We start from the raw sequence: 25,747 nt of genomic DNA on the forward strand, positions 1-25,747 counted from the left end.
GTTGCCTGCTTGCCAATATCTAGGAAGAGCCCTCTCTTCCTGAAATACACCTGGTTGTCAGCTTTTAGCCTGTTTTCTAGAAAGGGGCCTCAAAGTCTCTCTCTCTGTCTCTCTCTCTGTCTCTCTGTCTCTCTGTCTCTCTGTCTCTCTCTCTCTCTCTCTCTCTCCCTCCCTCCCTCCCTCCCTCTCTCTCTCTCTCCCTCTCCCTCTCCCTCTGCCTTTCCCTCTTTCCCTCCCTCCTTCCCTCCCTCTCCCCCTTGATATTTGCTTGTCATACAAAGCAAAACAGAACTCTGTCCAGGTTTGGGATCCCAAGTGCCATATATTAGGAGCTGTGATGTTTGTTTAGGCAGTGTGATGGTTTGTACATGCTGGACCCAGGGAGTGGCATTATTGGGATGTGTGGCCTTGTGGGAATAGGTGTGTCCCTGTGATCGTGGGCTTAAGACCCTCACCCTAGCTGCCTGGAAGGGAGTCTTCCGCTAGCAGCCTTCTGATGAAGGTGTAGAACTCTCAGCTCCTCCTGTACCATGCCTGCCTAGATGCTGCCATGCTCCCACCTTGATGATGATGGACTGAATCTCTGAACCTGTAAGCCGGTCCCAATTAAATGTTGTTCTTTATAAGACTTGGTCATGGTGTCTGTTCACAGCAGTAAAACCCTAAGACAGCTGACGTCAGGGACCATGATCACTAACCTCATATCTGCCATTATCTATGTTGGCTCTACATTTGGGCAAACTGAGTAAGGCAATAAGACACACCTCACCAGGGCTGGAGAGATGGCTCAGTGGTTAAGAGCACTGACTGCTCTTCCAGAGATCCTGAGTTCAAATCCCAGCAACCACATGGTGGCTTGCAACCATCTATAAATAAAATAAATAAATCTTTTAAAAAAAAAAAGACACACCTCACCATCGGGAGCCAGGCGATAGCACTACAGGGCCTACGGAGATTGGCAGGGCTGTAAGGGGGCACCACGGAAAACTGTTTCTGAATTCTCCATGATTGTCGGGGCACACATCTATCTCTGTGCTAACCCCGTGACGAGTTAGTCTTCATAGGCTCATTCTCAGTCTCCAAGTCGTTTGGTTTAAGCACCCCAGCTGCTGCGACTTCCGGGTGCATTGCTTTGCCACCTAGATCGCAGAGCCAGTATGCCAGTCTCTGCAAGTTATTGAAATGTCATTAAATCTATAGAGGAACTTAGAGGAAATCAACATCTTAACATCCTTGCATTTCCAATCCACGGATGCGTTACGCAGCTTCGTCCGATAGGTCTTTAATGTCCCTCAGCAGTGCTTGTTCTTTTAAACGCGTGGACTTTGTACATGTGCCATATGTCTTGATGTTATTGGTGTTGTTTTAATTTCAGTTTCCAATTATTTCATTGCTTGCAAAGAGAAATATCAATCTAGCAAAGCACCTAAGCTTTGTAAATTTGTTAATTTAAAAAATTTAAAGACTGCTTTAGACTTTATGTTAATAAATTACACAAAAATAATGGCAGTTTTTCTTGCTTTCCGACTTCACAGGCTTCACGTATAGATTTATTTAAATTTGTGTTTTGTCCTGAACAGGCCCTGGAGAGCAAGTTTTAGTGGAAGTTGAGAAAGCAAACCGCTTTGTCTTGTTCTGACCTGGAGAAAGTAGTTCAGTATTTTCCACCATGAATTCTGACTCTAGCCGCTGTTCTGTCTATTCCTGGTTTTCTGATGTTTCAGACATGAGCTGTTATTGGATTCTACCCGTCTATCTGTTGTGATGACTATGGTTTTTAACCCGAGTCTTGTCCGAATAGGATATTTGGTTTGTATATGTGTATATTTCAGCATTCCATAGTGAAAATATTCAAGCACAGAGAAAACGGAAAGAAGGCACTGGATGGTGACCAGTCAAGGTAACTGTTTAGAACCCAAACTGTCCTGTGCACATCAATCCCTCACTTAGAGTGACCTGATATCGCCCCACCTAATCTTTAATCACTTAAGAGCGAGAGTTGATGTACATCTGTTTTATATTGATAAAACATAATATTGTTTCTGCGTATTCATGTGTGTGCAGTTACACATTTGTATGCAGTTTTACATTCATATGGAGGTGTACATGTGTGTGTCAATGTGCACACGTGTGCACAAATGTGTGGATACCAAAGGACAACCTCGGATATTGTCCCCCAGGCACAATCCACCCTTGTGAGATGGGTTTTCTCACTGGCCTGGAGCTCACCAATTGGGCTACAGTGGCTTGCGAACAAGCCCCAGGGACCCTCTTGTCTCTGCCTCCGCAGTGTTGGAACCTACCGTGCCATGCCAGGATTTTTAAACATTGATTCTGGGGATCGAACTCAGGTCCTCGTGCTTGCAAAGCAAACACTTTACCAACTGAGCCATTCCCCAGCCCTTAGATGTACAACTCAAGTGAACCATTTGCAACACCTTGGCAAACGTATTTGTATGTGCAATGAGAACACCATCATGAGTCAGGGGACTGTCACCCCCATGCAAAGTTCCAGTTCCAGGTGACAAATGCCCTGGCCTGTTTCCTTCACAGATGAGCATATCTTTTCCCAACCTCGGCTAAGTGTCACTGTAACATAGTCCCCTGGCGTGGCTGCAGCCATCTGCAGAGTTGGTTTTCAGAGCTCTTAGCTTATCAGTGATTTATCCCTCTCTGTTGCTGATTTGTTATCCAAACCGTTAGTTTCCTTATTGATTCACCAAAGACTCCTAAATCTCTGTCTTCAAGAATGAGGCTATAAACATTCTTTTGTTGTTGTTGTTTTTTGTTTCCCAGAGCTAAGGACCAAACCCAGGGCCTTGCCCTTGCTAGGCAAGTGCTCTACCACTGAGCTAAATCGCCAACCCAGCTATAAACATTCTTGATGACAGCTCTCCGTGAATACTTAAGGACTGTGTAGATGGGGATCCCTAGGTTATGAGGAGTGGTGAGCTTGTTTCTATGGCATAAATATAAGAATTCTGACACGGTATCATTTAAACTAGTCATTTCCATTGTTCTTCATCAGGAATAGCCTGTGCTGACGGCCATATTTATTAGGCTATCCTGTAGAGTGATGCTATAGTTTCTGTTTACATTTATTTGGAGATTGTAGAAGAGTTTTATATCCAGGGCCACCTTCTTTACTTAAGTACATGTTCAACTGTTTGCTATTTTTTATTAGTACCTTTCTTTTTTAGTAATAAGACTGAGACAGATGTAGATATTTACAGCCAACCATTGGACTGTGGTCGGGGACCCCGATGGAAAAGTTAGGGGAAGGATTGAAGGAGCTGAAGGGGATGGAAACCCCACAGGATGACCATTGGTACCAACTAACCTGGACCTCTGGGGGCTCCTAGACACTAAGCTACCAACAAAGAGCACACATGGGCTGGTCAGAGTCCTGCCGTGTCTGGCCTCAGTGAGAAAGGATGCACCTAATCCTGTACGGACTTGATGCCCCAGGGAACGGGGATTTGGGTGGGGTGAGATGGGGGTAGGTAGGTGGGTGAGCACCCTTTCGGGGGCAAAAGGGAGGGGGTATGGGGTGAAGAACTCTTGGAGGGGGACTGGGAAGGGGGGCAACATTTGGCATGTAAATAAAAACAATTTTTTAAAAAAAGAATTATATTCAATGCCTTATGCAGATGGGAAAGCACACTGACACTGAATGTACTATGGCCCATTTTGAGGTCTTTACCGTGATGTTATTAAGGCATAGGGGTTTACTTTTCATAGGTTTTGAATTTTAATTATTTGTTAAAAAATTCATCCAATATGGTCTGAATATTCATTTAAAAGCATTGTAGCTAGATAGGAGAGTATTTATCTAGCATACATGAGGCCCTGGGGTCAATCCCTTGTACTAAAAATCTGCATAAGGTTTCCATTTGGATGTTGTCTAGTGGTCAGTTTTGAATGGTTATTGCTATCATATCATTTCATATCATATCATATCATATCATGTCATGTCATGTCATATCATTTCATATCATATCATATCATATCATATCATATCAATATCCTGTGTTGTCTCAGGAAACTGTGTCTGCCCTAAGAGGCAAAGGTGTTCCTGGCCTTTGTTCTAGAAACAAAGTAGTTTTAGTTTTTCCACTCACATCTAAGGTCCATGTCAGACACACATATATGTATTTTGAGGTTGGACTTTGGGTCCTGGGCTGTCATATTGCTTCAGCCCTGTATTGAAAATCAAATGTGTACGCATGTGGACCCACTGCTGCACCCCTTCTGTTTACTGAGCTTCTGGGTCCTATTCCACCCCAGCCTCCCCAGCCCCTGGAAGCTGACTGAGCCCTGACCAACCTTTAGCTTTGTTCTTCACTTCCAGGATGGCTTTAGCTGCTTCAACCCTTTGCTTTCTAAACATAAACTATTCGTTTTCACATTAGAAACCCAGAGTGGTTGAGAGGGGCTGTTGGTAATACAGACACACATCTTACCTATGTTGAATTTCCCAATGCAGAGGAGTGGGTTGTGTCTCCTTATTTATTTAAACTCTTAACTTTGTTTTAGAGTTTTCAGGTGGAAATCTTGTGTGCAGAACATATATCCCTGAGATTTCTTTCTTTCTTTCTTTCTTTCTTTCTTTCTTTCTTTCTCTCTTTCTTTTTCTTTTTCTTGATGCAATTACAAGTAGAAAAACTGAATTGTTTTCCAGTTGTCTGCTGTTAAGATATGAAGCCATAAACGAGCCAAATGGGGTGGCCCACGCCTGTCACCTCAGTACTTGAGAGGCTGATGCAGGAGGATTGGGATTTCAAGGTCCTGAGCTATAAGGCAAGACCCTGTTTCAAAGCAAAAACATAACAGACGTTAAAAAAAATCAAGTGATTTTTAAAAATATAACCATGCATCCTACAAATTTAGTGGGTTTACTCATCACTTCTGGTGTCCTGGACACGTGTAACCTGACACTCTTGCTGTGTGTGTTTCTTGGCTGTCAAGTGTTTCTTTCTCACGTCCACTGTTCTGCCTGGCACCAGAAGCAGAGGATGTGTGACTATGCTTGCCTTGTTCCCAACCTTAGAGGAGGGTGTCCAGTTTGCATCTTTGTAGGTGTCCTTCATCAGATTAGAGAGGGTGGGTCCTGTCTTAGTGTTGATTCTATTGCTGACATGAGACACCATGACCACAGCAACTCTCCTAAAAGAAAGAGTTTACCCGTGGCTCCTGAAAGTTAGCTAAAATGAACAGTTTCAGAAGTCTAGTCATTTTTCATCAGGATGGGGAACATGGTGCCATGCAGGCAGATATAATGCTGGCGATGGAGCTGAGAGGTCTAACACCCAGATTCGAGGGCAGCAGGAGGAAGGAAAAAGGAGCCTTTGAGCTTGGCTTGGGCATCTCAAAGCCCATCCCCAGTGATATACGTCCTCCACCATACCCACTCCACCATGGCCACCCTTCCTCATCCTTCTAAGTAGTGCCATCTGATGACTAAGCATTGAAATATGTGAGCCAATAGAGGCTATTCTCATTCAGGCTACCACAGGTCCCATTTATGGTTCTCCTTCCCCTCTTCCTTTTCCTCCCAAATAAGGTCTTTGAATATGAAAGATTATGCCAGGGTTTTACAACTAAAAACAGCACAGATGCTTATTTATTCTTGTGGTAGTTTGAATAGGAATGGCCCCACAGACTCACGTGCTTGAATGCTTGGCCCATAGGGAGTGACACTATCAGAGGTGTGACCTTATTGGAATAGGTATGTCCTTGTTGGAGGAAGTGTGTTATTGTGGAGATGGGCTTATATGACCAAGTTATGCCCAGTGATATGACTCCCTTCAGCTGCCTGCAGATCAAGATGTAGAACTCTCAGCGTTTTCTCCAGCACCGTGTTTGCCTGAACTCTGCCATGCTTCCCACCATGACGATAATGGACTAAACCTCTGACACTAATCCAGCCCCGATTAAATATTTTCTGTTAAGAGTTGCCTTGGCCATGATGTCTCTTCACAGCAATTGAAACCCCAATGCTGTTTTAAAGAGGCTAGTTGTCAGTTTAATGATGGGGATGTGCTAATCTAACAGTTGTCTCCTTTGCCTCTGTGTAGTGCTTGTTCCGAGGTGGGCAAGGCTGAGCCCATACACAGGCTGGGCAGTACCCTCTATGCAGTCTCCTCTTCAGGACCTGTTCTACCAAACTCTTCTACTGTAGCACTGTGCTTCCTGTATCTCAATACTTTATGCACTAAGACTATCTCCATCAAAGTCTTATCTATATAAAGTAGGTTAACTCTGGCCCGTCCTCAGCAAAGAGGGACTTGGCCAAGCTGTCGTTTCCCATGGATACCCATGATGCTTCTCCAATCTTTGCTGTTGTTTCCCAGTAAACCTAGAGGTTTTTCTTCATGATTATTTAGAGGTCAGAGTATAGACAGGGTTAGCCTGTCTTCAGGAAGAGCCAGGAACAGGACCCTTTAGATCTGAGAAATTTCTCTGCTCAGAAAACGTTTGTTATGTTAGAGTTGTTTTTTCTATTTTAAATGTTTGCAAGATTTACAGTGACATCAACTACCTGGAGTAAGTTTACAATGAAGGGTTCATTGTGCAACAACTTTAGCAGATGTGAGGTTCTTCATTTTGTCTGTTTATCTGTCTGGGTTACTTTCTCATACCCAGTTACACCAAGGGACACAGCCTGCACGTAGGGGCCTTTCTTTGCTGCTTCTGTCTGCAGGGTCAATCATGAGGTGGCTCATTAGTTACTTCTTCAAGCTTTCCTTTTGGTAATTACTTTCTTCTCTTTCACTCTTGCCAAGTTCTTCTAGGTTTTCTTCAGTTTTTCTGTTGTGTATCTGTTTCCACAGCATACATTTCTAGGACTAACGTATTTCCTTCCTTCTTATTTCTTAAAATTTTACTGGCTTTCCTATCTGCTCTCCCAGGTAGAAGCTGAAATGGCTAATGTGACTCACATTCTAGGATCCATAGTTAGAGCTCTAGATCTGACCTTTATGAGAACGACAAAGCAGAGAGAGTTAACAGGAAATGGGGTGAGGCTGTGAACTCTCAAAGCTCTTCTAGCAGTGACCAGGGAAGGTACCTAAAGATTCTATCCCCGGGGGGGTTGAGGATTTAGCTCAGTGGTAGAGCGCTTGCCTAGGAAGCGCAAGGCCCTGGGTTCGGTCCCCAGCTCCGAAAAAAAGAACCAAAAAAAAAAAAAAAAAGAAAAAAAAAGATTCTATCCCCAATCAGTGACATGAGCTGGGAATCAAGTGTTAAACTAGCTGAATATGAGAGCTACTTCTCATTCAAACCACTGCAAAATTATAGATTAGCTATGAGTGTGTATAAGTGTGTGTGGCGGCATAGAATAACTTATCTATGTTAGATCTGGATGTGTATAGTACATGTGCACAAGGAGATGGACACAATTTCAGGTGTCATTCCTCAGGTACATCACCTTGTGTTTTAAGACTGGGTCTCTCATCAGCCAAGAATATGGCAAGCAGGCTAGCCAGCCTGAGTGGCTGGTAAGACCCAATGTTTTACTTCTCTTTGTTTCCCTGGTGCCACCACTACCAGTGTGTTTCACCAGGCACAGTCACCACACCCAGCTTTACAGACTATATTTTTGTTCTCTCTATAGTTTAAGACAGGCAACTCCATTCTAAAACACGGATCTTAAGTTAGTACTTTTACTACTTCCAAAGTGATTGAAGAATCCTCTAAGAGGTCTTTGCTGTTTGCATCTCCATTTGATGTTTAAATGCCATGCTGATTTTTTTTATACTTCTATTACTGTAGAAATATCTTACGGTCATTCTAAGTGACCAGCTTCTGAAACCTGCCCTGAAGGCTTTTCCCACAAATCTCTGTCTGCTTGTATGGCTTCATCCTTCCTGCTAGTGTCCCACGGCTGACATGCACGCCATAATGTCTTCATACATAGTGCTGACATGACTTTTTCTGCTTTTTGTCTTTTTACATGGTTCTTCCATGGACTTAAAAAAAAATCTCATCAGCTATTGAGTACCAGACTGGTGGCTTTCCTCTTTTCCTTCAATTTTTAAGGGCAGACGTCCATTGTCCTATGACCCCATAGTTTCAGTTGGGAGTCAGTCATCTATCTTTGTCCTTATCTCCATCGAAGATCACCTGTGATTTTTCTCTGGCAAACATCAAGCTTCTCTTTGTCTTATTCTACTTATGTTTTAATTTTCTTCCCTCCATCCCTCCCTTCCTCTCTCCTTCCTTCTTTCTTTCTTTTTCTTTATTTTTTCTGAAGGAGGGTCTTTCTCCATAGCTCTACCTATCCTGGAACTCACTGTGTAGACCAGCCTGGCCCCAAACACACAGAGATTTTCTTGCCTCTGCCTCCTCCAGTGCTGGTATTAAAGGGATGTACTGCCATGCCCTGATTATTGATTTTTCTTGAATCTGTGTGTTGATATCATAAAGGACTAGGGAAAAAAACCCTATCCACTCTTCCCCTAAACATAGCTCTGCTCTGTCCCTGTCTCTTGTGGATGCGTTGCTTGAGATTTGGCCTGTTTGCGGATTCTTCCTCATTATACTCTCTCTGATTTTCTTCATCTCTGTTTTCTCTGATACCTGGTACTTTTCATTGGCTTTTCAGTTAATTTTATTAAGTGGAAATTTCTGGTTTCTTTGGAGACTCAGTTGTGTCATGAGATGTTGTTCTGGAAACTCTTATGTGAGGATATTTTGCTGAAGCAAACATCTGATAGGGTGTTTTGCTGAGAACAGATATGTGGTGTTTTTCTGGAAGCTGTCTGGTAAAAGGGCATGTGATGTTTTGCTGGAGTCCATGCTGAGAGGCCATGTGATGTTTGGAAAGGGTATAAAAATAACTCAACAGACAATGGACGGACACTGCGTGGTATTGGCTCACCTTGCCGCTCTTTGCTGGCCTTTCTTGGTCTTCGCTGATGATACTGTGGCATTGGTTCACCTTGCTTCTTCACTGAACATCATCTGTCAGAGAGGAAGGCACCAAAGAACTTCTCGTGATATTCCAGTGGCTTCTTGCCACTGCCAGGATTCAGGCTGATTGGCAAAGACTCACGGTTTCTCCTGGATGAAACTGCCATTGCTGATTCGTGAATGGTGTTTGTGAGTGGACCAAGCTACCACTGCTGTTTCCTGTGAACTGAACTGCTGATATCCCAACAACAAAGACTGGAATCACCCCAAAGAACTATTTCTAAACAGATCCACATCCCCCTTTGCCCTAATAACCTTTCTTTTCCACTGCCTCTGGTGGGCTGTGGGCTAGAAGGGAGGTTAAAGCAATTAAGAATCTTTATTAAAGTAAGTTTTATTTTAAATAAAATCAAAGCCTACAGTATCATTTTCATATATATTTGAACTCACCCAGTGGATTACTAAATTCCAGTAGGCTTTTATTTGTAGAAAGTCTCCTGGGAACTTTCCTGTAAGATTCTCATTCTCCTTAATTGTCCTTACAACAGTTCTTTTTGCTGTTGTTGATTTCTTGATTATATTTAGGGAGCATTTTGAAGTTTTAACTTAATGCATTTGCTCTGAAGGCCTGTTTCTACCTTATTTCTATTACCTAATTTTATTGACTTTTTAATATTTCTTTACATCTCTTGCAAAACCATAGCATCTTCTGAACGTGTGGCAGAGCTCACAAGTCTGGCAACGTCGTCAGCAGATCTTTTTCAAAAGGTGCCTCCTCTCTCCTGACAGGTGGATGGACTATTCCATGCCAGCTGGGACCTAAGCATGCCTGGGTAGGTGTGCTGTTATAACCAGACTCAGCAGGCTTGAGTCGCCATTAATCCTCGAATATTATTACCCTCTGGGATTCTGATGAGGACCACCCATGCAGTTTTGGGATCTGGAATCAGTTGTGGACAGGAGTGCTGCAGGCCTCTGCCTCCCAGCCTGCTACAGATTGTCTGTGCCAAGCAGCTCGAAGTAGACCACTCCCTGCTGCCCAATTTCAGGGCACTGCTTGCTGCTCACAGGTGCCATGTCATGACAGATGCTTTATTTATTTTTTGATCCAACCCGAGGTTTTAGCTCATCTTGTTTGCATGCTTTTAAAGCATGGGTTTTTAAATTTATTATGATTTTCTGAAATTCGATAGTGACGTATTCTCTGCTAATATCCATGACATCTTACATAGAGATAGAAGTCCCACTGATTGTTGAGACTGTACTATAGAGTTATTTGAGTCATTAGTTCACAGAAGGCATTGGATCTTGATGGGGACCACTCAGCAAAGGTATGATGTAAGAGAGAAAAATGCCCAGGGCACTTACCCATCTGACTAATAGAAAAATGTAGAAATATATTCTGAAACTGTAGGCCATTGGCTGGCCTCTCCACACACCCACAATCTGCCCCAATCTGTGAGTGCAGACAACCTTGGAATGCCAGCAGGAAGCTTGTCTTAGTCAGGGTTTCTATTCCTGCACAAACATCATGACCAAGAAGCAAGTTGAGGAGGAAAGGGTTTATTCGGCTTACACTTCCACATTGCTGTTCATCACCAAAGGAAGTCAGGACAGGAACTCACAGAGAACAGGAACCTGGACTCAGGAGCTGAGGCAGAAGCCATGGAGGGATGTTACTTACTGGCTTGCTTCCCCTGGCTTGCTCAGTTTGCCTTCTTAGAACCCAGGACTGCAAGCCCAGAATGGCACCACCCACAATGGGCCCTCCCACCCTTAATCACTAACTGAGCAAACACCTTGCAGCTGGATCTCATGGAGGCATTTTCTCAAGGGAGGCTTTTTTAGGAAAGGATAACTCCAGCTTGTGTCAAGTTGACACACAAAACCAGCCAGTACAAATCTCTAAGTAGGAAGACCAGTCATTGGCTGGGAAATTATTATCGATTATCTCCGGAACATTCCACTGGGTCCTTGACTCAGAATTAGTTTCCAAAGGGAAGCAGCATGGGCTCTCAGCCTATCCTTCTGCTTCTCTCGTTACAGCTAAGACATGCAGGGTGACACTGGCTATGCTGTTTCTACCCAGAAGCCCTGCTGGCCAATGCATGTTCAGGATATAGCCAATACAGCACGCTTGAGAAGACTCAGGAGAAACGACGATGGATCTTGATGCTACAATCTCCAGCTAGGCTGGTGTGGAGTGGGAGGTCTGCTCAGAGGCTGATACCCCAGTGATTCCTGGGAAAGACAAAGAGAAAAGCTCCCAGGGAGGCACTGGTTTGCCTGTGAACTTGACAGCAATGCAGAGGGGGCATTTCCTTGTTATCATCTGCCCAGAAAGAGCCATCCATCTCCCGGGCACGCAGCATCTCTGTTTAATAGCTGATAGAGTGTCTCCAAAAGGCTGGTTTTGCTCTTTGTTTAAAATGACATATAATGGGGCTGGACTTATCAGTGTCTCTAAATGCATTTTCTGTGCTCTGTCCCCACAGGGAGGGGGGCAGATTTCGTCAATTTTAATGAATATGTGCAGGATTGACTTTGAACTTGGTATAATTTAATCCATCAATTTAACATTCAATGAATATGTAAAGGAAGCCACTCTGTGGATGAAAAGCAGAAGGGACATTCTTATTAATTTGAAATGGACTTGAGGAACAACATCTGCCACGGGCTATGCTGGGCACCCAGGAAGCTGCCTGTGTCTGGAAACAACTGAAAGCTGTCTGGAGCCATTCCAGAGCCCCTGCAGTGGCAGCTCCAACCTCGTGAGAATGTAGAAGGTAGACTGGCTCAGCTGCAGAGCTCGAGGACACTTTGGCCAGAGCACCCTGGTACTGAGCTCCCGTTCAGAAGGGCAGGCCCTGTGGAGACTCCTGGATATAGGATTCCTGTAAACCCCTTAAAGTGACACTGCATACCTGGGCTAGAACCACTGACTCCAGGCTTCTTTAATAGTCTGTCGGAACCTTTGCAGTGGTGGGGAGTGGGGAGGGGGCTGTATAACGAAGGTGTGAGGAGATAGAGGGCCTAGTGAATTCTAGTTGCAGCTGGGGACGTGTGTGGAATCCTCTCAATTGCACACAGGTGTCCTGGACATCGTGGGAGGTCAGAGAGAGCACGAGGCCTGGTTTGCAAGCAGAGGACCAGTTTGCAGTCTGGCTGGAAGCTTCCGTACCAGGATGTTTAGGTTGGTTTTCATTGCCTGAGCATTGCCTCGTTCCAGATCTGCCTCTTTTTGGGGGAGAATTGGGGCTCTGTGTTCTCCCAGTTTGCTTTACACATACGACCTCTTTTTTGCTTGCCAACTTTTCAGTGCTGTGTATGGGGTGGCCACTTTGGTCTTTGGGAGGTGTGTCTGGCCCAAGAGGTCTGTCACCCAAGCCTCCTCATCTCTCTTACATGTAGCTCAAAGAGTCAACTCTTGGATTCTGAGGTGACTTAAAAGAATGATGCAGAAACCCAGCTTGCTCTAGGGTCCTACCAGGCAGCACCAGTCATCAGTTAACACACACAGTGACACTCAGACTACAATGAATGGGCTTTAAGGAAAAAAGATCAGCTGGACTTTCTCATCTGAACTAGGAAGTATGAGCGACCTTAGATACAAAGGGGCATTTCCCAGCCTGAACACGGAAGGAAAGGACACCCTAGGTTTATACCAGTTGCTGGATCAGTAGGTGCGATTCTGTTTCACGTAGTTTTATGAGATACGAACCCAAACTGACATAGTGACCACAGTGACACACTTGAATTACTTTGCAGTTATTACTAATACGTGGCATCAGCTATGCTACTTTGAGAGTAAACCAGCTTCCTGTCTTTTCTATCCCAGTTTTGGCAGGCACTAACGTCATCATTACCTTTGGCGAAGAGATATGGGACAGGGTTAGTACAGACCGGACAGGAAGCTCCATTTCTTCTCTTCTCAGCCATAAAATCCAGGCAAGGAGAGATTTGTTAAACACACCACTCTGCTTCTGCAGCGGTGACAAGAAGAAACAAGGTCAACAGGCTTTCTCTGTGTCTCGGGCTGCCCTGGGATTCATGATGCTCCTGCCTCAGCCTCCTCGTGAACTGGGTGACAGGTGTGGAGCGGTATCCAATGTGACAGAACTTGTCAATTGCCATGCCAAAAGCAAAGAGGAAATGAGAAAATGCTTTCAGTATTCTGATGAAAATTCTACTCCTAACCAAACTATCATGCAGATATAAGGGAAGAATGAAGACATTTCCCTTAAGGGTGTTTTCAGTTCCCATTCTTATCTGGCACCTTCGGGGTACCAAGAGAAGGTGTGGACAGTAGAGAAGAGACCCAACTAGGAGATGGCAGGGTCCTAGTCTGGAGAGGGTGAGGCCTGATCCCAGGGTAAATATATTCAGTGTAGATGGTCAAAATGGCTGAGGAAGGGACACTGAGAACTCCAGAACTTGTGACACTTTCCAAATCTGAGGACAGCAGACTGAGCAGAGCCATGTACATGCTGTGACACCATCTCTCTGGGCCTCTCTGAATGTGTAAGGGATACTCATATCAGTCTGTGACGATCCTGGGAGAGGCACACGGGACATCTCAATGTCTTAGCTCGTGTGACAGGCTTGGGGATGTTTGTTTAACTTATAAATTTCACACCCATTGTTTTGAAGACATCTGGTCATCAGGAAACCTTAAACTCCACTTCACAGATCTGCAGAAGTGAAGTGAAGTTTTTACCTGCTGGTGGGAATCCAAGGGCAGTTAACAAGAGAGTGAGGCCAGTTTTCCAGAGGGCTTCAGATTTCAGCACATGGCCAAAATCCTTCCACATGAGCTCTCACTAGACCAAGAAAGGCTCCTTGCTCCTTCTTTGCCTCATGGCCATGAGATGCCAACAGGAATGATTTCTTCTTTTTATACTTTCTCTAAGAGAGATGACATTCATTCCAGGTCAGCGAGGTTGAGCTACACGTTGGGTTCTGTGTTCCGTTTACTTGCCCTACGAACAGTTCTGGCAAGTTTCATGCTATGACCCTGCCACTGACTTAGCAAGGATTCACAGTGGCTCCCTTGGCATTCCTGCAGTGTGAGCATCAGAACTAGCTGTGTTTTAATCTGAATGTGTGAGAAGAGCTGTCAATTACCTAAGAGCAAATTGATGCTGCTTAATCCTTGTTAGTAAAGCTTCGTTCCCAAGAGAGGGACCAAGAAGTGGGTTTGCTGAGGGTGATTCTACGGTGTGCTTACCCTTCCAGTGTTTATAGATACTACAGATTCTCACCTGAAAGCATGTGCCTGAAAATCAAATATCACTCGTCCAAATGTCTTCGTAAGAGAAGACTGTTAGAGACATGCCTTGCAAGTGTTGGCGGCACTGTTTTTTAATTGATGCCCTTGTAATGCAGGAACTATAGAGAGTTCTGCCTGATAACTCTGTATGGGTCTTGTGGCCAGCTAAGGCAGCCATAGGGAGACCTCTTCTGTAGAGGGATTCTATGGGGTCCCAAGGCTTGAGGCAGAACTTCCTCACTTCTGGTCTTATCAGTGCTGCTCATCCATGAACTCATGTTATCCAGATGATCTTGGCAGCCCACGTGGCCTGCCCAAGGTGTCACCATTTTACAGGTATGGCAGCCCAAGGCTTCAAGGCATTCACAAACCCAAATGAAGTCCAGCACTTGGTTGAGTCTGTATCATTCTTGTCCCGTTGGTGACTTGTAGAGTAGGAGGGAGACCAGCCTCTTCTGAGCTTGGTCTTTTACCATCTCAGTCCCAAGTGATGGATCTCAATCTGTAAAACCATACTGGCAGAGGGCTCAGAGGAACACTGGCTGGCAAAGTGGCCAGACACAATGGATTGCTCAGCTCCTGAGAGAACCCCATAGCCCAGTGGAACATGCTGCCTTCCCAGAGACTATGTCAGCCGAGTCTCTAGGCACAGGAGGCCAGTGCCCATGGGCTAGCACTCAACCAGGGCAGTGTAGGGTGCAGTGTAGGGGGGCAGTATAGGGGGCAGTGTAGGGGGGCAGTGTAGGGTGCAGTGTAGGGTGCAGTGTAGGGGGCAGTGTAGGAGGCAGTGTAGGGGGCAGTGTAGGGTGCAGTGTAGGGTGCAGTGTAGGGTGCAGTGTAGGAGGCAGTGTAGGGGGCAGTGTAGGGGGGCAGTGTAGGGTGCAGTGTAGGGTGCAGTGTAGGGGGCAGTGTAGGAGGCAGTGTAGGGGGCAGTGTAGGGGGGGAGTGTAGGGTGCAGTGTAGGGTGCAGTGTAGGAGGCAGTGTAGGGGGCAGTGTAGGGGGGGAGTGTAGGGTGCAGTGTAGGGTGCAGTGTAGGGTGCAGTGTAGGGGGGCAGTGTAGGGGGGCAGTGTAGGGTGCAGTGTAGGGTGCAGTGTAGGAGGCAGTGTAGGGGGCAGTGTAGGGTGCAGTGTAGGGTGCAGTGTAGGGTGCAGTGTAGGAGGCAGTGTAGGGGGCAGTGTAGGGGGGCAGTGTAGGGTGCAGTGTAGGGTGCAGTGTAGGGGGCAGTGTAGGAGGCAGTGTAGGGGGCAGTGTAGGGGGGGAGTGTAGGGTGCAGTGTAGGGTGCAGTGTAGGGTGCAGTGTAGGGGGGCAGTGTAGGGTGCAGTGTAGGGTGCAGTGTAGGGTGCAGTGTAGGAGGCAGTGTAGGGGGCAGTGTAGGGTGCAGTGTAGGGTGCAGTGTAGGGGGCAGTGTAGGAGGCAGTGTAGGAGGCAGTGTAGGGTGCAATGTAGGAGGCAGTGTAGGGCGCAGTGTAGGGTGCAGTGTAGGGGGCAGTGTAGGGTGCAGTGTAGGGGCAGTGTAGGGTGCAGTGTAGGGTGCAGTGTAGGAGGCAGTGTAAGGTGCAGTGTAGGGTGCAGTGTAGGGTGCAGTGTAGGAGGCAGTGTAGGGTGCAGTGTAGGGGCAGTGTAGGGTGCAGTGTAGGGTGCAGTGTAGGAGGCGGTGTAGGGGGCGGTGTAGGGGGCAGTGTAGGGTGCAGTGTAGGGTGCAGTGTAGGAGGCGGTGTAGGGTGCAGTGTAAGGTGCAGTGTAGGGTGCAGTGTAGGGTGCAGTGTAGGAGGCAGTGTAGGGTGCAGTGTAGGGGCAGTGTAGGGTGCAGTGTAGGGTGCAGTGTAGGGTGCAGTGTAGGGTGCAGTGTAGGGGGCAGTGTAGGGTGCAGTGTAGGGTGCAGTGTAGGGTGCAGTGTAGGAGGCAGTGTAAGGTGCAGTGTAGGGTGCAGTGTAGGGTGCAGTGTAGGAGGCAGTGTAGGGTGCAGTGTAGGGGCAGTGTAGGGTGCAGTGTAGGGTGCAGTGTAGGAGGCGGTGTAGGGGGCAGTGTAGGGGGCAGTGTAGGGTGCAGTGTAGGGTGCAGTGTAGGAGGCGGTGTAGGGGGCAGTGTAGGGGGCAGTGTAGGGGGCAGTGTAGGGTGCAGTGTAGGGGGCAGTGTAGGGGGCAGTGTGGGGTGCAGTGTAGGGGGCAGTGTAGGGTGCAGTGTAGGGTGCAGTGTAGGGGGCAGTGTAGGGTGCAGTGTAAGGTGCAGTGTAGGGTGCAGTGTAGGAGGCAGTGTAGGGGGCAGTGTAGGGTGCAGTGTAGGGTGCAGTGTAGGGTGCAGTGTAGGGTGCAGTGTAGGGTGCAGTGTAGGAGGCAGTGTAGGAGGCAGTGTAGGAGGCAGTGTAGGGTGCAGTGTAGGAGGCGGTGTAGGGGGCAGTGTAGGGGGCAGTGTAGGGTGCAGTGTAGGAGGCAGTGTAGGAGGCAGTGTAGGAGGCAGTGTAGGGTGCAGTGTAGGAGGCGGTGTAGGGGGCAGTGTAGGGGGCAGTGTAGGGTGCAGTGTAGGAGGCAGTGTAGGGTGCAGTGTAGGGTGCAGTGGCTCTGACCTCAGGGTTATACCCTTTACCTCTCTACTATTCCTCTCTTCTCAGGGAGCAGACCACATCAAGCAAAATGTGGTGGGAAATGTTATTTTCCACTTTAATGGGGAAAAACTGCATGGAGAGAAACGGTGGGGCATCACTTCAAAAAATAAATTTATTCAAAGACTAGTGCTTGAAGACAGGGATGTCTGGTGCTCAGTTCAAACGTTTTACCATCACTTTCTATGTTCCCTGTATTCAGGTGGAGGTGTGTGCAACTACACATGTGCGGTATACATGATGTGAATGTGCATGTGTCAGATGTGTTATGTGTGGAGTGTCCATGTGAACTATATGCTGTATACATGTGGCATACCATTGTGGTGTGTGTGTGTGTGTGTGTGTGTGTGTGTACACATGTGCGTATGTACACACACATGTGTGTGTAACTAGCCATGGTTGTGTCTGCCGTATACACTACCCATGTTGTGTTTGTATGTGAGGTGTTGGGAGGGGATACAGGGGTCAAGGGAACCTCGATGCTCAATCGTAGTGACAACTAAACTTTGCAGTCCCCAGGGAAGATAGATTTGTACATGCCTGGCTGGGTTCCTGTCCAGGTCCTAAGCACCCAGATAGCTGAAATACAGCAGGGTGATTGATGACAAGGGATGTGTAGGCTTTGTTGAGTATCTCAGGCATGAAATTCAAACTCAGCAGAAAACCTGCCCCCATTCCCAGGTCCCCTTCTGCTGTTCTAACTGATCGCTAATCCTGCTTCCCTCAGGAGATCTGAGATCAAGCTAATCATCTGACCAGACTGGATTTCATCAGGAGGTAAGCAAGCCATGCATAACAACTGTCAGCCATCCCTGGGTCATATCTAATCCCACCCAGAGCCCGGTCCTGAGCGGGAGAATCTGGGGTCTCCCACAGCCACAGTGAGGCCAGTGGGGCACTGTCTTCTCTGTGCATCCCTCTGTCTCTCTCATAGCCAGGTGAGTGGCCAGAGCTCCAGCACTTCTCATCTTGGTACCCACAGGGAAGGTAAGAAGGAATTTTTCTCCCCTGTATACTGAACTATCAGGTGCAGCCAAAGTCAGAACACGTCTAGTTCTAGAAAATTCTCTTGAAGATTTCCTTACCCTTTGCAGGTGCTATTCTGCCAGAGGTCACACAACTTTCCTCTACAATCCCCATGTGAGGACTCCACATGGAGCGGCCATGAGAACCCGAGGGTCCTCAGTGTGTGGGTTGGCTATAGATGTGGCTCTGGGACAAATGAAGCCTCTCTCTCTCTCAGCAACCTTCATGGAGAACGTTGCTTACCCTGGTAGCTCTGCTCATATAAGCCACACCACACCTGCCGTGCTTCTATTATTGCCTGCTAAGCTGCAACCAGAATGCCTTATTATTGATTGACAGGCGAGATGGATTCCTAAAGATGACTGGTGATGTAGGTCATCCCAATGCAGAGCTAACACGGCTCTCTCTGGCCACTTACCTGGCTATGAGAGATACAGAGAGAAGACAGTGTCCCACTGTCCTCACTCTGGCTATTGGAATCACAAGAATGGCCACTGTACCACTTTTATATCTGATAAAAGCCAGGGATCAAGCTGGCCATGCTTGTGTAGAGAGCAGGAGGGGTGCTGACCTTTGATGTCAAGGGAAGCTTGCCTTGGATGTCTTTGGATTTACTTAGTAGAGATATTCTTAAAGCAGTGTGGTCGTGAGTTTACATTGCACCCTATTGCTCTCAACCAACAAACTCATAAACAACCACCTCGCTGGGCTGGTGGAAGGTGAGGAATGTGCTGTGAATGCAATGCTAGGCTGACTGAGTCTCCTTGGGACGTGAAACAGTTTGCTTAGCACCTGCTGGAAGTGATCATGAATCTCCCATCTCAATATCTCTCTAAGGTGAGCAGGCCAGTGATTATAGCCCTTGGTACATCCAGGACATGATTGTCAGACACCTTCTGTTAAATGCTGACACAAAAGAAGAGTTGCTTGCCACATAGAGGGGAACCTCTGACGAAGCTGCTGTGTAGGTGACTTGATGGACTTCCTTGATATTGGAAATGGGACACTCCTGCAGATCTGAAACCAGAGGCTCACACTCACGTCTGTGTTCTAAATGCTGAACGCTAGAAACTCTAAAAGGTCTTAGTTTGTTCATGATAGAAGCAAAGGGGGAACTTCACCAGAGAAAGCCCCCATACTTAGGTCTTAAAGAAGTTTCCCAGGAAGTTTCATCATTAGACGACGGTAGATAGCTAGGAAACACACAAGGAAATAAGGTACCATCTTCAGGAGACAGCACAATGAGACAGGCATGGGAGTCAAGACCCCAGGGCAGTTAGCATGTAGAAGTAAACACAAGAGGACCTGCAAGTATCAAGGGCAGCAAACAGTTCTTTAAAAAAACAAAACAAAACAAAACAAACCTTACAAATCAACAGGTAGCTGCTATCAATACCGGAATAAAAAGATACAGATTTGTTTTCAGCTGAAACAATCAGCTGCTTTTCTAGAGAACCTAGATTTGGTTCCCAGCACCCACATGATGACTTACAACCATCCATAACTCCAATCCCATGGATCGTATGCCCTCTTCTGGTGACTGTCGGAACTGCATCTGAGTGGTACAGACCTACCTGTAGGCAAAACTCCCACACATAAATAAAAGCTTAATTTGACTCTGGATGCAGCAAGAGCAAATGGTCTGCAGCTGGCTTGCAGCATTAGGAGCTGGGCTAAGGCTCTGTGCAATTGAAAGATATTAAGCCTTTTTGATAAATTCAACATGAAAGATGACACGGGTAAAGAGAGAATAAGTAGAGTAGAAGATCAGCGTGGGAAATTACCCAGAACACAACACAGAACCACAAGAAATAGGAACACTGAGGCATTTAAAGCTATTACTCAACCAAGTAGGAAGGCCCAGGACAGCTTTGACTGAATCTCACAAAGAGTGATTGGTAGGAGGGTTAATAGCTGAGAATTATCTGGATTTGACGGCAACAAAATTCTTAAACTCAGAAGCAGGGAGGCGAACAAGATGTAACAAGAGATTTGTATCTAAAGGCAATCCAGTGGCACTGAAAGACAGACAGGAAAGTGTTTAGAGAAAAGATATCATCTAGTTCATCCTGGAGTGATGACAGATTAAAGTTATTTGGTCAAAAATCTAAGAACTATGGTGAGGCAGACGCGGGGAACATGGAGGCCAAAAGTCAGCATCGGTGTCAGTCAAGCCCTGAGACCAGGCAGCTGCCCTGTTAGGAGGCCTGAGGAATAGAGTTCAGGGGCTCTGGGTTCCAACTTAGAGGAGAAAAACACCCACAATGGGACATATTTCAGATCCTTCCTTTGCAGCGGTGTCTCCCGGTGTTTAGAGGCGCCTTGCGGGTCTTTCTCAGTCTGTCTTTCTTTCCTAACACAGTGCAGCTCAGCATCGCGTCTTCAGACCAGCAATGCACTTCCAGGCATTACTCACAGCGAAGAACGGGGTAATTGCTTTAGGGGTATTTCAGGACTGAGTGGCACGTTTTGAGGGTCTTTTCTGTCTCTTCTGCAGCACGTCTTACGTGCTCTTCCACAGGACAGTTACAAATACAGTTGTCTCAGTTAGGGCTTCTGTGCCTGTAAAGACTAAAAGCAGCACAGGGAGGAAAAAGCTTGTTTCACCTTCCCCCTGATAGTCCCCCATCAGGGAGCCCAAGGCAGGACCCCTAAGTCAGGAACTCTGTTCCTCATGACTTGCTCAGCTTCTTTCTTCTATAAACCAAGCCCACCATCCCAGAGGAGGCACTGTCCACAGTGTTCGCAACAATCGTTAATCAACAAAACTCCCTCACAGACATGTTCACAGGCCAGTCTGATGGCGGCATTTTCCTCAGTTGAAGTTTCCTCTTTCTAAAGGCTCCAAACTCCATCAGGTTGGCTTAAAAAGTGGCCAGCGCAGCAGTCTAACCCCAAATCATACATATGTATATGTGTACATGCATGTGTCTGTATGTGGAGGCCAGAGATCAACATCAGTCATACACATGTGCAGGTGCACATGCATGTATCTGCATGTGGAAACCAGAGGTCAAATCAGCCATACACATATGCGGGTGCACATGCATGTCTCTATATGTGGAGGCTGGGGGTCAACATCAGTCATACATATGTGTAGCTGCACATGCATGTATCTGTATGTGGAGGCCAGAGGTCAACATCAGTTATACACATGTGTAGCTGCACATGCATGTATCTGTATGTGGAGGCCAGAGGTCAACATCAGTTATACACATGTGTAGCTGCACATGCATGTATCTGTATGTGGAGGCCAGAGGTCAACATCAGGTGTTTCCCTCAAGCACTCTACACCTTAGTTTTGAGGCACAGTGTCCTCTCAAAGCTGGAAGCCACTGATTTAGCTTGACTAGCTGGCCAGAGAGCCTCAGGCACCCTCTGTCTCTGGGAACAAGGGTCTATACTGCCATGCCCAGCTTCTTATGTGAGTTCTGGGATCCAGACTCAGGTCCTCATGTTCTCACAACACACACTTTACCAACAGAGCCACCTCTGCAACCCCGCTATGAGATTTTGGGGGGACAGCTTGATCACAGAGTTCTGGCATGTGGACAAGGGTGTGATGCAGGAACTTTGGCTTTGTTTCCCATGTCTGCTCTTCTTTCCTCTATCCCAGGTTGGCCTGTGGGGAGGCCGGCATCCCTGACTCTCATGCCTCACTCCTGTGTCTCTGATTTCTTGCCTTTTCTCAGTGTGTAGCTAGCATCCCTTCCTCGGAATGTGGAATTATCCCTTCTGCTCTCTTTGGGGTGGGCTCGAGTCTGGGGGACCTTTCCCTGTTTAGACTTTGGGATGCTCTCCTTGTCTGAGATGTATTTTCACTCGATTTCCCACCTTACACAGAGCAGGAACACTCTGGTTCTTACTTACTTGTCATTTCCCCACGGCCACTGCGCTCCTTCACGCCGGGCTTCCTTTGGACAAGAACACTCACTTTGCACACATGACGCTTGGCATCGATTGACTGCTAGATGGTAATTTGGGCATGGTAGAAGGAGAAAGTATTTTCCCACTATTACATCTAAGTTTTGGGGGCTGACATGTGATGAAGCTGCCAGACTGTGTGACTGGACATGAAGGGGTTGGGGGACCCTATCTGGGGAATAAAGGTGTCCAGACTGCGTGGGCTACAGGCTTGGGGGCCTAAGTCATTCTGTGGGCTCTTCTGTCGCATGTTTGTGGTTAGACATCCTGTCCAGTGCCCCACTGGTGGTGACTGTAAGTCTGTATCTTCCAGTCTTGCACCAGCCACTAGCTTGTCCCAAGCACAATGGTGTCAGGTGACTCTGGTTCTCATAGGCTCCATGGGAAGCAATGCCATCCATATCAGGCACCACGTTCACAAACACCTGTTAGGCCACCCTGTCTCTCCAGCCCACATGCCTCTGCCCCTCAGATATGTCTAGGCTGCTTCCAACCTTCACCCACCCTTTCTTTGAGGTCATCCTATGAGTTCCAAGTTGGTAGGTTCAAAGTGAGCATATGACTGACCTCCAGGCCATCCATCTGTGTACTCAGAGTGACAAGTTCACCCCTGGAAGTGCTAGGTAACCAGTGTCCATGCATGCTTGAGAACAAAGATGTCTTCCTCAAAAATGCATCTTCCAGTCCTGAGATTCTGAATTCTGGTTGCTTTGGGGCAGCCTGCAATACTTAACCAGGCACATAAAAGTAACTAACCAGTAGCTCTTCTCAAATGGTCTATCTCTGTTGCCAGCTTGTATCCGATTGGTGTACTCATCATGGATACTTCCCTGCTGGTTGTCTAGTAGAGCCTGGTAGCTCACTGGAGTGCAGGTGTGAGGAATATAACCGGTCTTCATTTCCCTCTTTGTGTGTCCCCTGCCCACTTCTATGTGCACACAGTGAGCCCCACAGCAGATGCTTAAGATGTGTAGGAGGTGGGCTACCAGGATTGAGGGAAGGGTGGCAAGAGACATGGTCTGACAGCAATCCCTGTGGCAGCCAGGAGAAGGTGCTGTCCCCAAGTCCTCTGCCACCCCTTCTTTGAGGGCAGGTGTTGGGGGCAATGATATGAAACCTGACTTCTTTCTCCATTTCTTTGCTGCCATTCCTAATAAGCTATATTTTAATTTAAAACAGCAATTTGCAGTGCAATTCATTTACAGCAACACAATCCATCGTGATCACAGGGCCATAAATTTGTGTTTTAAGTAATTTTTAATGCTTGTAACGGCCGGGTCTCTGAAGTGTGGAAATAGCTAACATTTTTCACCTCGTGCAGTCAAGGGAAAAAAAAAAACCTCTGCTCTTTAATTACATAACCACCAAAGACAGCACAGGCTGGGCAGGGCAGTTATAATTGCACAGTAAGAAATGATTTGCCTAGGAACACTGCAAAGCTTTAAAGGTAAACAGGGAAACACCAGAGTCTTAAAGGTGAGGAGGCTTGGAGCAGAAATATTCAGATTGAGACGTTAAGTCAGGCCAATTAAAAAGGAGTTAGGAAGGCAGGCTTCTAGGGGAAATGGAAGTTTTCCTTCTAACCCAAAAGAGATGCATTCAAATGGGGGAAAGAAAAGGTTTGTTTCTGTGAACCTGAGCTCATGCTGGCAGCAGCAACCAGAGGAGGTCACCAGCCACAGGGCCACAGCAGTCTTCCATGCCCTGCCCTCTCTGCTGTCACTATGGATCCCTTTCTCCTCGAATAAAGCTCTCATCTGTGTCCCAGTAGCTGACACCTCTCATCATGTGGCAGAATGGCTTGCATAAGAATTCCTGGTACCCTCAGGCAGCAGACAAGTGGGGATGGGAGCAGAGCTTCTTAAGCGGGGCTCCCCAAAGCTGGAAAGTGCAAAAGGTCCCTGAATTCACAGCCAAAAATTAATTCAAAACCAACTGCTCAGTGGCGAGGTGTCTTTGGCAACTGGCCTGTGGAAGGGAGATGAATACCAAGGTTACCTGTATCCTTCTGGTTGTCCTACCAGGATTATAATGGAGGAGCTGAAGTGCCTTGAACATTATGAAAGGATGAATAGGATGTGTGAGGTCTTGGTCTCGTGTTTAGGGCCTCCATTTTTGGTGGGAGTCTAGCTACCTCAAGTTTGAGGGAGATGCAGAAAGAAACCCTGAACAGGTCACCAATGGGTGGCTGGGACACAGGCGAGCTCTGTTGTGAAGAAGCCTGGGTATCTTTTGACTTGTGGGCCATTGGCTCATCCTCTGTCCTGGGCCTCAGATACTCAGTGATCTCAGATACTCATGTCAGGGGCTGTGCAGGGTTAGGAAACAGCAGCAGAAGGCGGTCAGCGCTTTTGTGCAGCAAAAAGCTACCAAGGAAGACTAAGGAAGAAGAAAAAGCCACTCAGAAGTATAGTGTGTATACTATGACCTGTGTGGGGACTTAACACTTTGGTCATTTACTTGGGTGATTTGCCACCAGGCACCATCTGTTGATGGAGATTCGAATCCTGACTCTGAGGTTCCAGATTACCAAGAGTCGGACCTGAAGCATGACTGCCCCAGCTTAGAGGTGAACACAACAGCGCCTTCTCTCAGTCCTCAATCCCACGGCTCTGCTGTGACTTGCCGTGGGCCTTCAGATCTTCCTGTGCCATGGCAGGTAGCCCTTGAGGACAACCTGCAGCCACTGTTCTCTGATACATCAACCCATGGGATTCTGTCTCGTGTGGTGGTCTCAGCACAAGACCGTGTCAGGGATTGTGAAAGAAAGACTGTGTCACTCCCCCCCTCCGATTCCTGAGCTCTGCTTTCTGATGCATGGCCCAATGCAGAGCTAAGCAGGAAGAGCGCTGCCAAACACGTCAGCAGAAGCTATTAAAACCACAAGACACAGCCGTCAGGGGCAGCAGCAGAGATGTCCGTGTTTCTTTTAGCTCCTGCTTGTTCTGTGCAAGCCCACTGGAAGCATAGAAATGGTGCCTGCCATGGGAACCTACCCTTTGACTAGAATGATGACAGACTGACTTGTCCTCAAGGTCTCAATGGAACGACCATTGCTCTAGTGGAAGTGAGAGAATGGGTGCTTCCCGAGCACCTTTTGTTTAATTGAAGAATCCTGGCTGTCTGATGCAGCCCGGGAAGGCCAGGGTTGCTTCGTGCCTCTGCTCGGCCACTCTATCCTTCTGTCTGTCATTGATCTATGTGGCATGAAAATAAAGAATGCATACAAAACATGAAGCCCGGGGAAATGTGTGTCGGGGAGAAGCAGCCTGTGCGGGACACCCCCTTATCTGCATGTGCAGGTCGGCCAGATCCATCAACACGGACCAGGCTGCGGGTTGCTGGAGGAGAGAGAGGCGAGCAGGTGGAGGACATCGCACTCCACACATTTTGTAGCAAAGTGCAGTGGTGTTCCGTTTAGAAATTTCCATAAGGGGCAGGGGCAAAGGCTCTGTAATAATTTTAAGGACATTTCCCAAATGTTTATTTAGATAAAAGATGGATAACAGTAAGTCCCCAGAACCCACGGCCCGATAACTAGGTTTTATTAATGACCTGCCATACGCGAGGACCGGATAATTAAAGTTTTTCCCCCAAAGGAAGAGAGTGGACAAATTTATTTGATGCTTTGATAACCGGAGACACTGGTTGAAAACTATTGATATAATCGGAGCTCATTCGATTTGCTCAGCACAGTCGTTCCTATCAGCTAATTTCACCTGTGAATAGTTAATTGTCCCCCGAATGCATATGGGTGAGCCATTAATAAAATTTGACTATGTCATAGTTTCTTTGACACACACACGCTCCTTTTAATCTCCCGGATCTCTTTCTTAGTCTTTCCTCCTTAAAAAATGCGTTCCTTCCCATTTCCTTTCTTTAAAAATGTCTCCAGGGAAGATGGATGTCGGCCGTGGGATTCTGCAGCAGCGCCGCCCATTTGCCGGGTCCTGGGTGCAGATAAGTCCAGAATGAGCCCAGAACAGGTAGGGATGCTGAGGCAGCCCTGTCCA

At 46.9% G+C, this 25,747-nt stretch overlaps 1 long non-coding RNA gene across 1 annotated transcript; it reads left to right on the forward strand.

The window, feature by feature from the left end:
- The first annotated feature begins 3,608 nt into the window (after positions 1-3,608).
- LOC120098986 (uncharacterized) lies at positions 3,609-24,969 on the forward strand. Its single transcript, XR_005497817.2, has 4 exons — positions 3,609-9,746; positions 10,960-12,106; positions 17,512-17,561; positions 24,214-24,969. It is a non-coding gene; the product is annotated as an uncharacterized LOC120098986 (long non-coding RNA).
- The last annotated feature ends 778 nt before the right edge of the window (positions 24,970-25,747 follow it).

Source organism: Rattus norvegicus, chromosome 1, assembly GCF_036323735.1.
Source record: "Rattus norvegicus strain BN/NHsdMcwi chromosome 1, GRCr8, whole genome shotgun sequence".
Lineage (NCBI taxonomy): Eukaryota > Metazoa > Chordata > Mammalia > Rodentia > Muridae > Rattus > Rattus norvegicus.